Raw genomic sequence first — 12,311 nt, 5'->3', positions numbered from 1 at the left:
TGAGAAAGTGGGCTTTGTATATGTACTGTGTTCATTGTATCCCCAAGGCCAAGTACAGCGCCTGGCATGTATCTGCTGCATAATGAACAAATGAGTCCAGTGGGACTAGTGGGAAGAGAGAGAGATGAACAAATCTAATTCCCTCTCACACACTGTTCTATAATGATTCTCATCTGGGTTGAACCTCATTTATTTCCAGGTCCTGCACTTAAGTACATTCACTCCATTCAAACTTGCCAGACCACTTGCTAACCTGAGGCCTCTCACTTGGTTGAAACCCTACACATTACTCTGGTCACTCTTTCTGGGTCAGAATCATTTCTGTCCTCACCTATCTCAATTTCCCACCAGGCTTTAAATTACTTGTGTCCAGGGGTCACATCTTCAGCTTGTAATTTCCCAGAATGCTGAGGGCTCACAAAGAGCTAGGCACAGCACCTAGCACTTGTCATAGGCAGAACAACAGCCCACTTACAAATGTCCATGTCCTAATCCTCTGGAACCCATGAACACATTACAGTGGGTGGCAAAAGGGACTCTGCAGGTGTGATTAAGGTTAAAATCCTTGAGGTGGGGAGATTATCCTGGATTATCCAAGTGAGCCCAATATAATGGTCCTTAAAATCAGAGAACATCTCCTGGGTGCAGAGAATAGAGAGAAGTAGGTGTGAAAGGGAACTGATCTGCCAGTTCTGAAGATGGAAGGGGGTCATGAGCCAAGAAATGCAGTAGTCTCTAGAAACCAGGAATTGCAAGAATATGAAAACAGATTCTACTCTACAGATTTCAGAAGGGAACATATAGCCCTGTCAAGACTACAGCCTGATGAGACCCATGTCAGACTTCTGATCTATAGAACTGTAAGATAATAAATTTGTGTTGTTCTAAACCACTAAATACGTGGTAATTTGTTGTGGCATCAATAGGACACTAATACAGCATTATATATCCATTATCTTGTTTAAGAAACAGGCATCATTACTCATTTCATGGATAAGAAAAACAATGCTCAGAGTGGTTAGGTAATTTGTTGTGACACTGTGATTTATTTATCTCTACATTTACATATAAGAAATACATATTTAGGCTTCATCCCCATTTCTGACACAGAGTTCCTAAGACCATTGGAATTTCCTAAGTAGTAAGAGTGATATTCATAACAGACTTCTTTCAACTACGCCTGAGTTTGTTATGATTTTTTTTTTTTTTTTTTTTTTTTTTTTTTTTTTTTTTGCTTTCTAGGGCCGCACCTGCAGCATATGGAAGTTCCCAGGCTAAGGGTCGATTTGGAGGTACAGCTGCCAGCCTATGCCACAGCCACAGCAATGCCGGATCCTTAACCCACTGAGTGAGGCCAGGGATCGAACCCACAACCTCATGGTTCCTAGTCGGATTCGTTAACTGCTGCACCACAACAGGAACTTCTGGAGTGATTTTTTCGAATGCACTTAAGGATGGAAGCTGGTTGCCAGAGGAATAACTGTAGGACTGGAATGTTGGAACTTTCAGTCTTACTCCCCTGACCTCCAGGGAGGAGAGAAGGGGTGGAGGCTGAGCTGATCACCAACCGCCAACAATTTAATTGATCATGCCAATATAAGGAAAAACCCCAAAGGGCAGGGTTTGGAGAACTTCTGGGTTGGTAAACACATGGAGATTTGGGGAGAGTGCACATTTGGGAGAGGGCTAGACGCTCTGCACTCCCTCCCACATACCTTGCCCTGTGCACCTATTCTATCTGGCTGTTCCTGAATTATAGCCTTTTAGAATAAATCGGCAATTGAGTAAGTAAAATGAGGTAGGGTTGAGGGTACAGAGTGGCAGGCTAGTCTTATAGGACTGAGCCCTTAACCTGTGAGATCTGATGCTGTCTCCAGGTAGACAGTGTTGGGATTAAGTTAAAGTGTAGGCAGTTCTACTGGTGTCAGAGAATTGCTTGAATGTGGCTAATGAAGCACAGCTAGTAGTGGTGTCAGGAAGCAGGACCTACGCTCAGGCTCTTAAGACTGTCTGAAAAATGCGTGAACTACTAGATTTGTCCTCAAATCAGTAGGCCATCCAAAGTACAGAAGACAGGCCACAGAAGACAAATATGATACTTATAATTCATTTTTATATAGTAAAAAAACAATTCAGCAGCTCAGAGGCATTTAAGTTGGAGAAAGCATAAAGAGAAAGCTCAAACCTGATTCTATCAAAATACAAAGTAACTACTGACAAAAAATATTAATAAAGGGTGTTAGAAGTTAGAATAGGTGTTTGGGAAGTTACTTTACAAGGCACAGAGTGTTTAAGAGGCTTTATTTTGGCCTTGACAAATAAGGTTGGCTTAGGTTAGAACACAATCTGTAATTATGTTGAATACAATAGAAGAAAACATGCCTGTGACAGAGGAGAATTAAACAGTGGGTAAAAAAGAAGGGGAGAAAACCTCAAACTTGCAAAGGAATCAAGAGGAAGCACTGTTTACAGATGGCCCCTTGAGAGGAACAAACCTCCAAGTGCCTCCCTGGAACCCTGGAAATGTTTCTACTTAGGGTGAGCCTTGCACACCAGGGACCTGGAAGAAAAAGAAAGTTCAAAAATTTTTTTCTTTTTAGGGCTGCAACCGAGGGATATAGAAGCTCCCAGGCTAGGGGTGGAATTGGAACTGCAGCTGCCAGCCTGCAGTACAGCCTCAGCAACGCCAGATCTAAGCCGCATGTGTGGCTTACACCGCAGGTTGCAGCAACGCCAGATCCTTAACCCACTGAGTGAGGCCAAGGATTAAACCCACAACCACATGGATACTTGTTAGGTTCTAAACTCGCTGAGCCACAACAGGAACTCCAGAAAGTGCACTAAGAAGGAACGTACAATAAAAGTTTCAAATCTCACTTAAGTTCAAAATTACAACCTCTCAGTTCCTGCTTAACTTTATTAAATATTGATAATTCTCTTTATTATGAGTTCCTATAATTTGCTAGGTAGCATGGTATAAGGAAGGAAAAGAAGGAAGGGAGAAGCATTTTATAACTGACAGAGCTTACAACTGTAGGTGTATAATGATGATAAAAAGCAAATGGAGGGAGTTCCCGTCGTGGCTGAGTGGTTAACGAATCCGACTAGGAACCATGAGGTTGTGGGTTCGATCCCTGGCCTTGCTCAGTGGGTTAAGAATCTGGCGTTGCCACGAGCTGTGGTGTAGGTTGCAGATGCGGCTAGGATCCCTTGCTGCTGTGGCTCTGGTGTAAGCCGGCAGCTACAGCTCCAATTCCACCCATAGCCTGGGAACCTCCATATGCCGTGGGAGCAGCCCTAGAAAAGGCAAAAAGACCAAAAAAAAAAAAAAAAAAAAAAAAGCAAATGGAGGAGTTTCTGATGTGGTGCAAGAGAATTGGTGCTGTCTTGGGAGTGCTGGCATGTAGGTTTGATTCCTGGCCTGGCATAGTGGGTTAAGGATCTGATGTTGCCGGAGGTGTGGCTTTGGTTGCAACTGTGGCTTAGATCTGATCTCTGGCCTGGGAACTCCATATGCTGCAGGGTGGCCAAAAAAAGAAAAAAAAAAAAAAAAAAAAGGCAAATGAACTCTGGAGTTCCCTGGTAGCCTAGAGGTTAAGGATTTAGCACAGTCATTGCTGTGGCTTGGGCTCAGTCCCTAGCCCAGGAACTTCCAGATATCGTGGGCAAGGCCAAAAAACACAAAACAACAATAAAACCCAAACAAAACAGCAACAACAAAAAAACAAATGGATTTACAGTTAACAACCATGCCCTTATAAGCCTGCACTACTGCCCCCACTTTGAAATGCTGCTGCTGGGTAGAATACAAGATATTAATATACATGATTTCATTATCACTCCATTTTTACAGGTTAAGACCAAGTCTCAGAGATATTAAATGACTTAACCCATGGTCTCATAAATGGTAAACACCAGACCCCAGACTGGAATCTAGGTCCATATGACTTCAAAGTATTCTTTGGCTTTCCTGGACTACCTCAAATGCTACGCTTATTCCCACCTATATTAAAGACAGACCTCCTTGCTGCTATCACCTTAGAGAACTGTTTGTTAGTTAACAGTTTGTAAGTTAAGCTTATATCTACCATATAACCCAGCAATTCTATTCCTTACATATTTACTCAAGGCAAGTGAAAACATTTGTCCACATAAAAGACTGGTTTAAGAATATCCAGGAGTTCCTATCATGGCTCAGTGGTAACGATCTCAACTAGTATCCAAGAAGATGACGGTTTGATCCCTGGCCTCGCTCAGTGGGTTAACGATCTGGCGTTGCCATGAGCTGTGGTGTAGGTCCCAGACATGGCTCCAATCTGGCAATGCTGTGGCAGTGGTGCAGGCTGGCAGCTATAGCTCTGATTCAACCCCTAGCCTGGGAACTTTTATACACCATGGGTGTGGCCCTAAAAAGATAACAGAAAAAAAAAAAAAGAATATATCCGTAGATGGAGTTCCAGTTGTGTCTCAGTGGAAATGAACCTGACTAGTATCCATGAGGATATGGGTTCGATCCTTGGCCTCACTCAGTGGGTTAATGATCGGGTGTTACAGAGAGCTGTGGTGTAGGTCAGAGATGCAGCTCAGATCCAGTGTTGCTATGGCTGTGGTGTAGACCTACAGCTGCAACTCCAATTTGACCCCTAGCCTGGGAACTTCCATCTGCGGCAGGTGTGGCCCTAAAAAGCAAAAAAATTCCACCATAGATAGTTTAATTTTTAAAGCCCCAAACGGAAAACAAGCCCAATGGGTTATCAATAGAATGGATATACCAAATATAGTATATCCATATAGTATACTACTACTCAGAAATAAAAAGGAACTAACTTATATGGAAACAGAAGGAAAAAGTGACTGTCTGGAAAGGGCACCATGGAAATTTCCAGGGGGATGGAAGTATTTTCTACCTTGTCTGTAGGTGTGGTAGTTGCCTAAGTGTCAAAATTCATCTAACTCAACACTTGAGACCTAGCACTTTATTTTTATGTAAATCATACCTCAATAAAGGTGGGGGGAGGTAACAATAACAGTAGTGCTAGTGGTAGCTAATATATACTATCTCACCATCTACCAGAGACAACATTGCACCCTTCATTTGTGCTTTGAATTAAACTTTACAACTACCTTGTGATGGAAACAGCATCACTATTTTCATTTTCCAGATGAGGAAAAGGTTAATACCTCATACTGTACAAACTGTATGACAAGAATGTGAACCCATATCTGAGATTCTAGAGCCTGCTTCTTAACTATGATGTCACACAGCCTTTTCAAATTCCGCAGTATCTCCCTAAAACTTAAATGCCTGCTGTGTGTCTGCCAGTACTGGACTGGGCTCAGAGGGACACATCTCCTGTTCTCACGGAGCTGATGATGTTTTCTCCTCTCCTCCTCTATCCAAACATGAGCCTTTCTCCAGGTTACTATGATCTCAGAAGCACTTCATATGGCTAAAGAATATTCCTCCAAAGGAATTCATCTTGACCTTAATGTTGTACTTTTAGGTTAGTTCCAATTTTTGTGAATTGATGTATTTTAAAAATCCAGTGGAGAAAGAACATTTACAGGTGACTGGACATCCCAGACTAGGCACAATGTCATGATTTTTTGCATTTGACTAGAAATAGATAAAATTTGTGTTGTAACTTTAAGTACAGCCAGTGCTACTCAGGAGCTCTGATGAGCAGTCCCGGTGTGCAAAAATGCATTAAAATGAGAAACATTATTAACAAACACAATTTAGGAGAAAACAGTTTATCAAAATGTGGGATCCACAAGGGGAAATAATAAAAGTCATTCTTGCTAGGGGAAAAAGTTGGGGCTCACTGAATTAAGGGAATAAAAAAAGAGAGGCAAAGAGCTAGGAAGTCTGCACAACCCAAAGGACTAGAGATCCTTCTGTCCAGATGTATTCTTTACAAGAGGAAGCTGAGGATATAAGGCAGAATTGTAAAGTGAAAGAATTGTCTGAGTTCAGCTCTGGCTTGGTCTCTTCCTAGGGCTACGAGCAATCAACCTAAGCTTCCCAGAGCCTCAGATATTTCATTTGGAAATGGAGATGATGACAATGTTAACCTGACGAGATTACTGTGGGGATCAAATAATATATGCAACATGCCTAGCATGCTTTGGTTAATGCTGGATCTCATTCCTAGAACTAGTCCTCAGATATCTGCTCTCGCCAGCCTGTGTGTTCTTCCAGATCTCACTGGTTTGATCCCCAGCCACGCACAGTGCAGTATTAAGGATCCAGCATTCCTATACCTGAAGTTTGGGTCGTAGCTGTGGCTCAGAATTCAATCCCTGGCCCGGGAACGTCCATATGCAGTGGGGGCGGGAGGGGGAGTAACTATAGATTCAACCCAATTCCTATCAAAATCCCATCTGTATTCTCTGCTGAAATTCACAAGCTGAACATAAAACTCATGTGAAAATACAAGGGACACAAAATAGCCAAAACGATCCTGAAAAAGAAAAAGTTAGAAGACTCATACTTCCCAATCTCAAAATTTACAACAAAGCTACAGTAATCAAAATAGTGTAGTACTGACATAAAGAACTAACACAAATTGTTTCCAACAAGAGTGCCACAATTCAATGGGGGAAAGAACAGTCTTTTCAACAAATGGTGCTGGAATAACTGAATACCTACATGTAAAAGAATGAAGCTGGGCCCCTACATGACACTATATATAAAAATTAATCCATTGTATATTCTTGCCTCCTTTGTCATGGATTAATTTACCATAGGTGTGTGGATTTATTTCTGGGCTTTCTATGTTGTTCCACTGATCTATATTTATGTTTTTGTGTCAATACCATACTGTTTGGTTTTTTTTTTTTTTTTTTTTTTTGGTCTTTTAGGGTTGCACCTGTGGCATATGGAGGTTCCTAGGCTAGGGGTCAAATCAGAGCTGCAACTGCCAGCTTACACCACAGCCACAGCAATGTGGGATCTGAGCCGTGTTTGCGACCTATACCACAGGTCATGGCAATGCTGTATCCTTAACCCAGTGAGCGAGGCCAGGGATGGAATTTTCATCTTCTTGGATACTAGTCAGATTTGTTTCCACTGAGCCACGATGGGAACTCTAGTACCATACTGTTTTTTTTTTTTTTTTTTTTTTTTTTTTGTCTTTTGTCTCTCTTTTTGTTGTTGTTGTTGCTATTTCCTGGGCCGCTCCCGCGGCATATGGAGGTTCCCAGGCTAGGGGTTGAATCGGAGCTGTAGCCACCGGCCTACACCAGAGCCACAGCAATGCGGGATCCGAGCCGTGTCTGCAACCTACACCACAGCTCATGGCAACGCCGGATCGTTAACCCACTGAGCAAGGGCAGGGACCGAACCCGCAACCTCATGGTTCCTAGTCGGATTCGTTAACCACTGGGCCACGATGGGAACTCCCCATACTGTTTTGATAACAGAAGCTCTGTGGTATAGTCTGAAGTCAGGAAGCCTAATTCTTCCAGCTCTGTTTTTCTTTCTCAAGATTGTTTTGGCTATTTGGGGTCTTTTGTGTTTCCATGTAAATTAAAATTTTGTGTTTCCATATAAATTAAATTTTTTTCTGTGAAAAATGCTATTGGTAATTTAATAGGGATTGCACTGAATCTGTAGACTGCCTTGGGTAATATAGTCATTTGGATGATACTGATTCTTCCAATCCAGAAAATGGTACTTTCCGTTTGTTTGTGTTATCTTCGATTTCCTTCATCAGTGTCTTATAGTTTTCAGAGTATAGGTCTTTGCCTCTTCAGATAGATTTATTCCTAGGTATTTTATTCTCTTTGATGTGACTGTAAATGGGATTATTTCCCTAATTTCTTTTACTAAGTGAAGTAGGTCAGAGAAAAACACATATCATGAGATCACTAATATGTGGAATTTAATAAAAAAATAATACAAAAGAACTTATAAAACAGAAATAGTCTCAAAGACTTAGAAACCAACCTTATGGCTACCAATGGGGAAATGTTGGGGGTAGAGATAAATAGGAGGTTGGGATTAACAATACACAGTACTACACATAAAACAGATAAGTAACAAAGACCTATGGCATAGCACACAGAAATCTACTCAATATTCTGTAATAACCTGTATGGGAAAAGAATCTGAAAAAGAATGGATATATGTGTTTTACAGAAGTGATTCACTTTGCTGTACACCTGAAACTAACACAACATTGTAAGTCAACTATACTCCAATAAAATTAAAAAAAAATCCCACATGGATCAAAGATCTAAAACTATTAAACTCTTAGCAAAAAAACCAGGTATAAATCTTTGTGATCCTATTTTAGGCAACAGTTTCTTACATATGACAAAAAAGCATAACTGAAAAAAGAAAAAATAATTTGGGCTTCATTAAAATTAAAAATTGTGGGAGTTCCCGTCGTGGAGCAGTGGTTAACGAATCTGACTAGGAACCATGAGGTTGCGGGTTCGATCCCTGCCCTTGCTCAGTGGGTTAAGGATCTGGCGTTGCCATGAGCTGTGGTGTAGGTTGTAGACACAGCTCGGATCCCGAGTTGCTGTGGCTCTGGCGCAGGCCAGCGGCTACAGCTCCGATTTGACCCCTAGCCTGGGAACCTCCATATGCCGCAGATACGGCCCTAGAAACGACAAAATAAATAAATAAATAATAAAAATAAATAAAAATTGTGTGTCAAAGGAACTATTAAGAAAATGAAAAAACCCACAGAATGGGAGAAAAAAACTTTAAGTCATGTATCTGATAAGGATCTATTATCCAGGATATATAAAGAACTCTTATTTATAACTCAACAATAAAAAGATAACTCAGTTAGGAATTCCCATCCTAGCTCAGTGGAAACAAATCTGCCTAGTATCCATGAGGACTCAGGTTCAATCCCTGGCCTCGTTCAGTGGGTTAAGGATCCGGTGTTGCACTGAGCTGTGGTGTAGGTTGCAGACGTAGCTCGGATCCTGTGTTGCTGTGGCCGTGGTGTAGGCCAGCAGCTGTAGCTCCGATTGGACCCTTAGCCTGGGAACCTCCATATGCCACAGGTGCAGCCCTAAAAAGACAAAAAAATAAAATAAAAATAAACTGGAACCTTCATACATTTCTAGTGGGGATGTAAAATGGTGGTGCAACTTTGAAAAATGGTTTGGCAGTTCCTCAAAAAATTAAACCCAGAGTTGCCGTATTACACAGAAATTCCACTCTTAGGTATACAGCTAAGAGAACTGAAAATATATGTTCATACAAAAACTTGTACATAAATGTTCACAGCAATGTTATTCATAATAGCCAAACTGTAGAAACAACCAAAATGTCCACCAAGTGATGACTACATAAACAAAATGTGGTATATCCATATAATGGATTATTATTTGGCCATAAAAAGGAATGAAGTATGATTCATGATACATTATACATGAATCTTGAATCATCATGCTAAGTGAAAGAAATCAGATACAAAAAGCTACAAATTGTACTATGCCATTTATATGAAGTATCCAGAATATGAAAATCCATAGAGACAGAAAATAGATTAGTGTTTGCCACGGGTGGAGCCAAGGTATGGGATGGGGAGTAATTGATAATATGGGTAAAAGGTTTCTATTCTGGAGTGATGAATATGTCTGGAATTAGGTGATGGTGATAGTTGCACAACTCTGAATATGTTAAAAAAAAACCGACAACAAAAAAACATTGCATCATACACTTACATAAAATAAAAAATAAAAAAACCATGTCAAAAAATAAGTAGTAGGCTGGATTTGGCCTGCAGGTCATGATTTGTTGACCCCTGATCTAAAGGACAGTCCTTGAAATCTCTCATAAAATCAGGTCTCTTCATCTTTTTCTCTGAGGGGACTATTTACTTGTTATCCAATTTACTGTAAACTGGTATTGTAAAAAACCTTGACAAGTCTTTGTTCGAATCAGGATACACTATGAAACTGTTGTGGTCTATTATGCCAAATACATTCAAAGAGAAAACCAATCTAGTTTGGTATGACTTGTTTCCAGTGAATTTATATTCAAATTATACAAGAAACAAAACTAAAAATAGGGAGTTCCCGTCGTGGCACAGTGGTTAACGAATCCGACTAGGAACCATGAGGTTGCGGGTTCGGTCCCTGCCCTTGCTCAGTGGGTTAACGATCCGGCGTTGCCGTGAGCTGTGGTGTAGGTTGCAGACGTGGCTCAGATCCCTGTGCTGCTGTGGCTGTGGCATAGGCCGGTGGCTACAGCTCTGATTAGACCCCTAGCCTGGGAACCTCCCCCATATGCCGAGGGAGCAGCCCAAGAAATGGCAAAAAGCCAAAAAGCCAAAAAAAAAAAAACAAAAAAACAAAAAAAACCCTAAAATAAAAAGCAATCAAGTCAAATTGTGATGGTTAGATATATAATGTTTGTAATTTGTTTAAGGACAATATTAAGAAAACTAATAAAGGAAGAGAATAAATCCTCCAAGCTAAGAACTGTTTGTTAAGCCCTTTAACTTTCTTTCTTTCTTTCTTTTTTTTTTTTGCTTTTTAGGGCTGCACCTGTGGTATATGGAAGTTCCTAGGCTAGGGGTTGAGTCAGAGCTACAGCTGAGGCCTACACCACAGCCACAGCAACACTAGATCCTGTGTCTTTGACCTAAACCTCAGTTCACAGGATCGCCAGATCCTTCCTCCACTGAGCAAGGCCATTGATTGAACTTGCATCATCATGGAAACTATCTGGGTTTGTTTCCACTGAGCCACAATGGGAACTCCTTGTTAAGTCCTTTAAAAAAAAAAAGTGGACACGTGCTTGATGTAGAAAGAATATGAACTCTGAAGCCAGACAAGCCTGATAGAAATCTTATTAATCTTATTTCTACCACTTATGTGATCTTGGAAACACTGTTTTACTCTCCTTATTCGTAAGGTTACTTTTCTGTCCCTCTCAGTCAGTGTTCATGCCTAACACGGTGACAAGAAAGCCCACAAGTGAAAGAAACAGAATGGATCAAAGTGTGCTAAGAACTTTAAGGTGGACTTGAAAGATCCTGGTGATGCTGAAAGCAAATACCCTCTGCCCCAAAGCGAGGACTGCGGGCCGCAAATGGAAATCCCAGGATATTTGGCTCCTGTCTGGTTATGACAATAAAACTCACTGAGACAAGATGAGCTAGTGTATGTCACTAAAGGAGAATGTGGAACGCTCAGCAAAGAAGTCCAAGGAATATGAAGAAGTGATTTAGTCTATATACCAGAACATCTTAGAATTTGCCCTAATTAGCATTAAACCGAAATCCTCTCATCTCAACCTCCCTTCTGGCTCTCTTACTCAGATGCTGTCACTACAATAATTCTTCGTATTTTCTTAATGAACACTTTTAACTTTCTATTTTGAAACAATTTCAAACATACAAAAAGGTGAAAGAATAGTACAAAAACACCCATATATAGCTTTCCCCTGATTCATTGCTAACACTGCCACATTTGCTTTCTTTCTCTCCTCCTCCTTCCTTCTCTCTCTCTCCCCTGAACCATTTAGGAATAACCTGCAGACTTCAGGACCCTTTACATACTTATTTCAGTGTGTATTTCAAAGAATGAGGTCATTCTATTATTTAACCAGAGAATATTTAACAAAATCAGTAAACTTGACATTTATATAGTACTATTATTCAACATACAGTATATATTCACATTTCACTATCTGTCCTAATATTATTCTTTTGATTTTGATTTCTCAATATCCAACCCAGGATCACATATTGCATTCAGTTGTCACTTTCTTTTTGGTCTCCTTTAATCTGGAACAGTTCCTCAGCCTTTTTTTTTTTTTTTTTCTTTTTTTTAACATTGACACTTCTAAAGAAAAATGCCTCTTGATTTGGATATGTCTGATTATTTCCTTGTGATTAGTTTTAGGTCATACATTTTGTCAGAAGAGGGAGTTCCCACTGTGGCTCAGCAGAAACAAATAGACTAGCATTTACAAGGACACAGGTTCAATCCCTGGCCTCGCTCAGTGGGTTAAGGATCCGGTGTTGCTGTGGCTGTGGTGTAGGCTGGCAGCTACAGCTCTGATTTGACCCCTAGTCTGGGAACCTCCATACACAGAGGGTGCCACCCCAAAAAAATAAAAACAAACAAAAGAAATACTACCTAAGTGATCTTGTGTCCTCAATGCACACTATCAAGGGGCATCTGATGTTATGGTGGTATCTACCAGGTTTCTCTAATCTAATATTACTATTTCCCCCTTTGCTATCTGTGAGGAATACTTTTACATTGTGCAGATATCCTGTCCTCCACCAAACTTCCACCCAACAGTTTCAACCACTCATTGATTATTCTTG

At 40.6% G+C, this 12,311-nt stretch overlaps 1 protein-coding gene across 11 annotated transcripts in view; it reads right to left on the bottom strand.

Annotated features, from left to right (window-relative positions):
- The window catches only part of WDTC1 (WD and tetratricopeptide repeats 1), a 69,376-nt gene that overhangs the window by 22,673 nt on the left and 34,392 nt on the right, over nucleotides 1-12,311 (bottom strand).

This window comes from Sus scrofa, chromosome 6 (genome assembly GCF_054392235.1).
Source record: "Sus scrofa isolate SSC_HxYL_T2T_F1_AM1 chromosome 6, Sscrofa_HxYL_maternal_Yorkshire_Landrace_v2.0, whole genome shotgun sequence".
In the NCBI taxonomy this organism is placed as follows: Eukaryota; Metazoa; Chordata; class Mammalia; order Artiodactyla; family Suidae; genus Sus; species Sus scrofa.
Note: the sequence above shows the minus strand (reverse complement) of the source record. Positions and strands in the feature narration are given on the sequence as shown.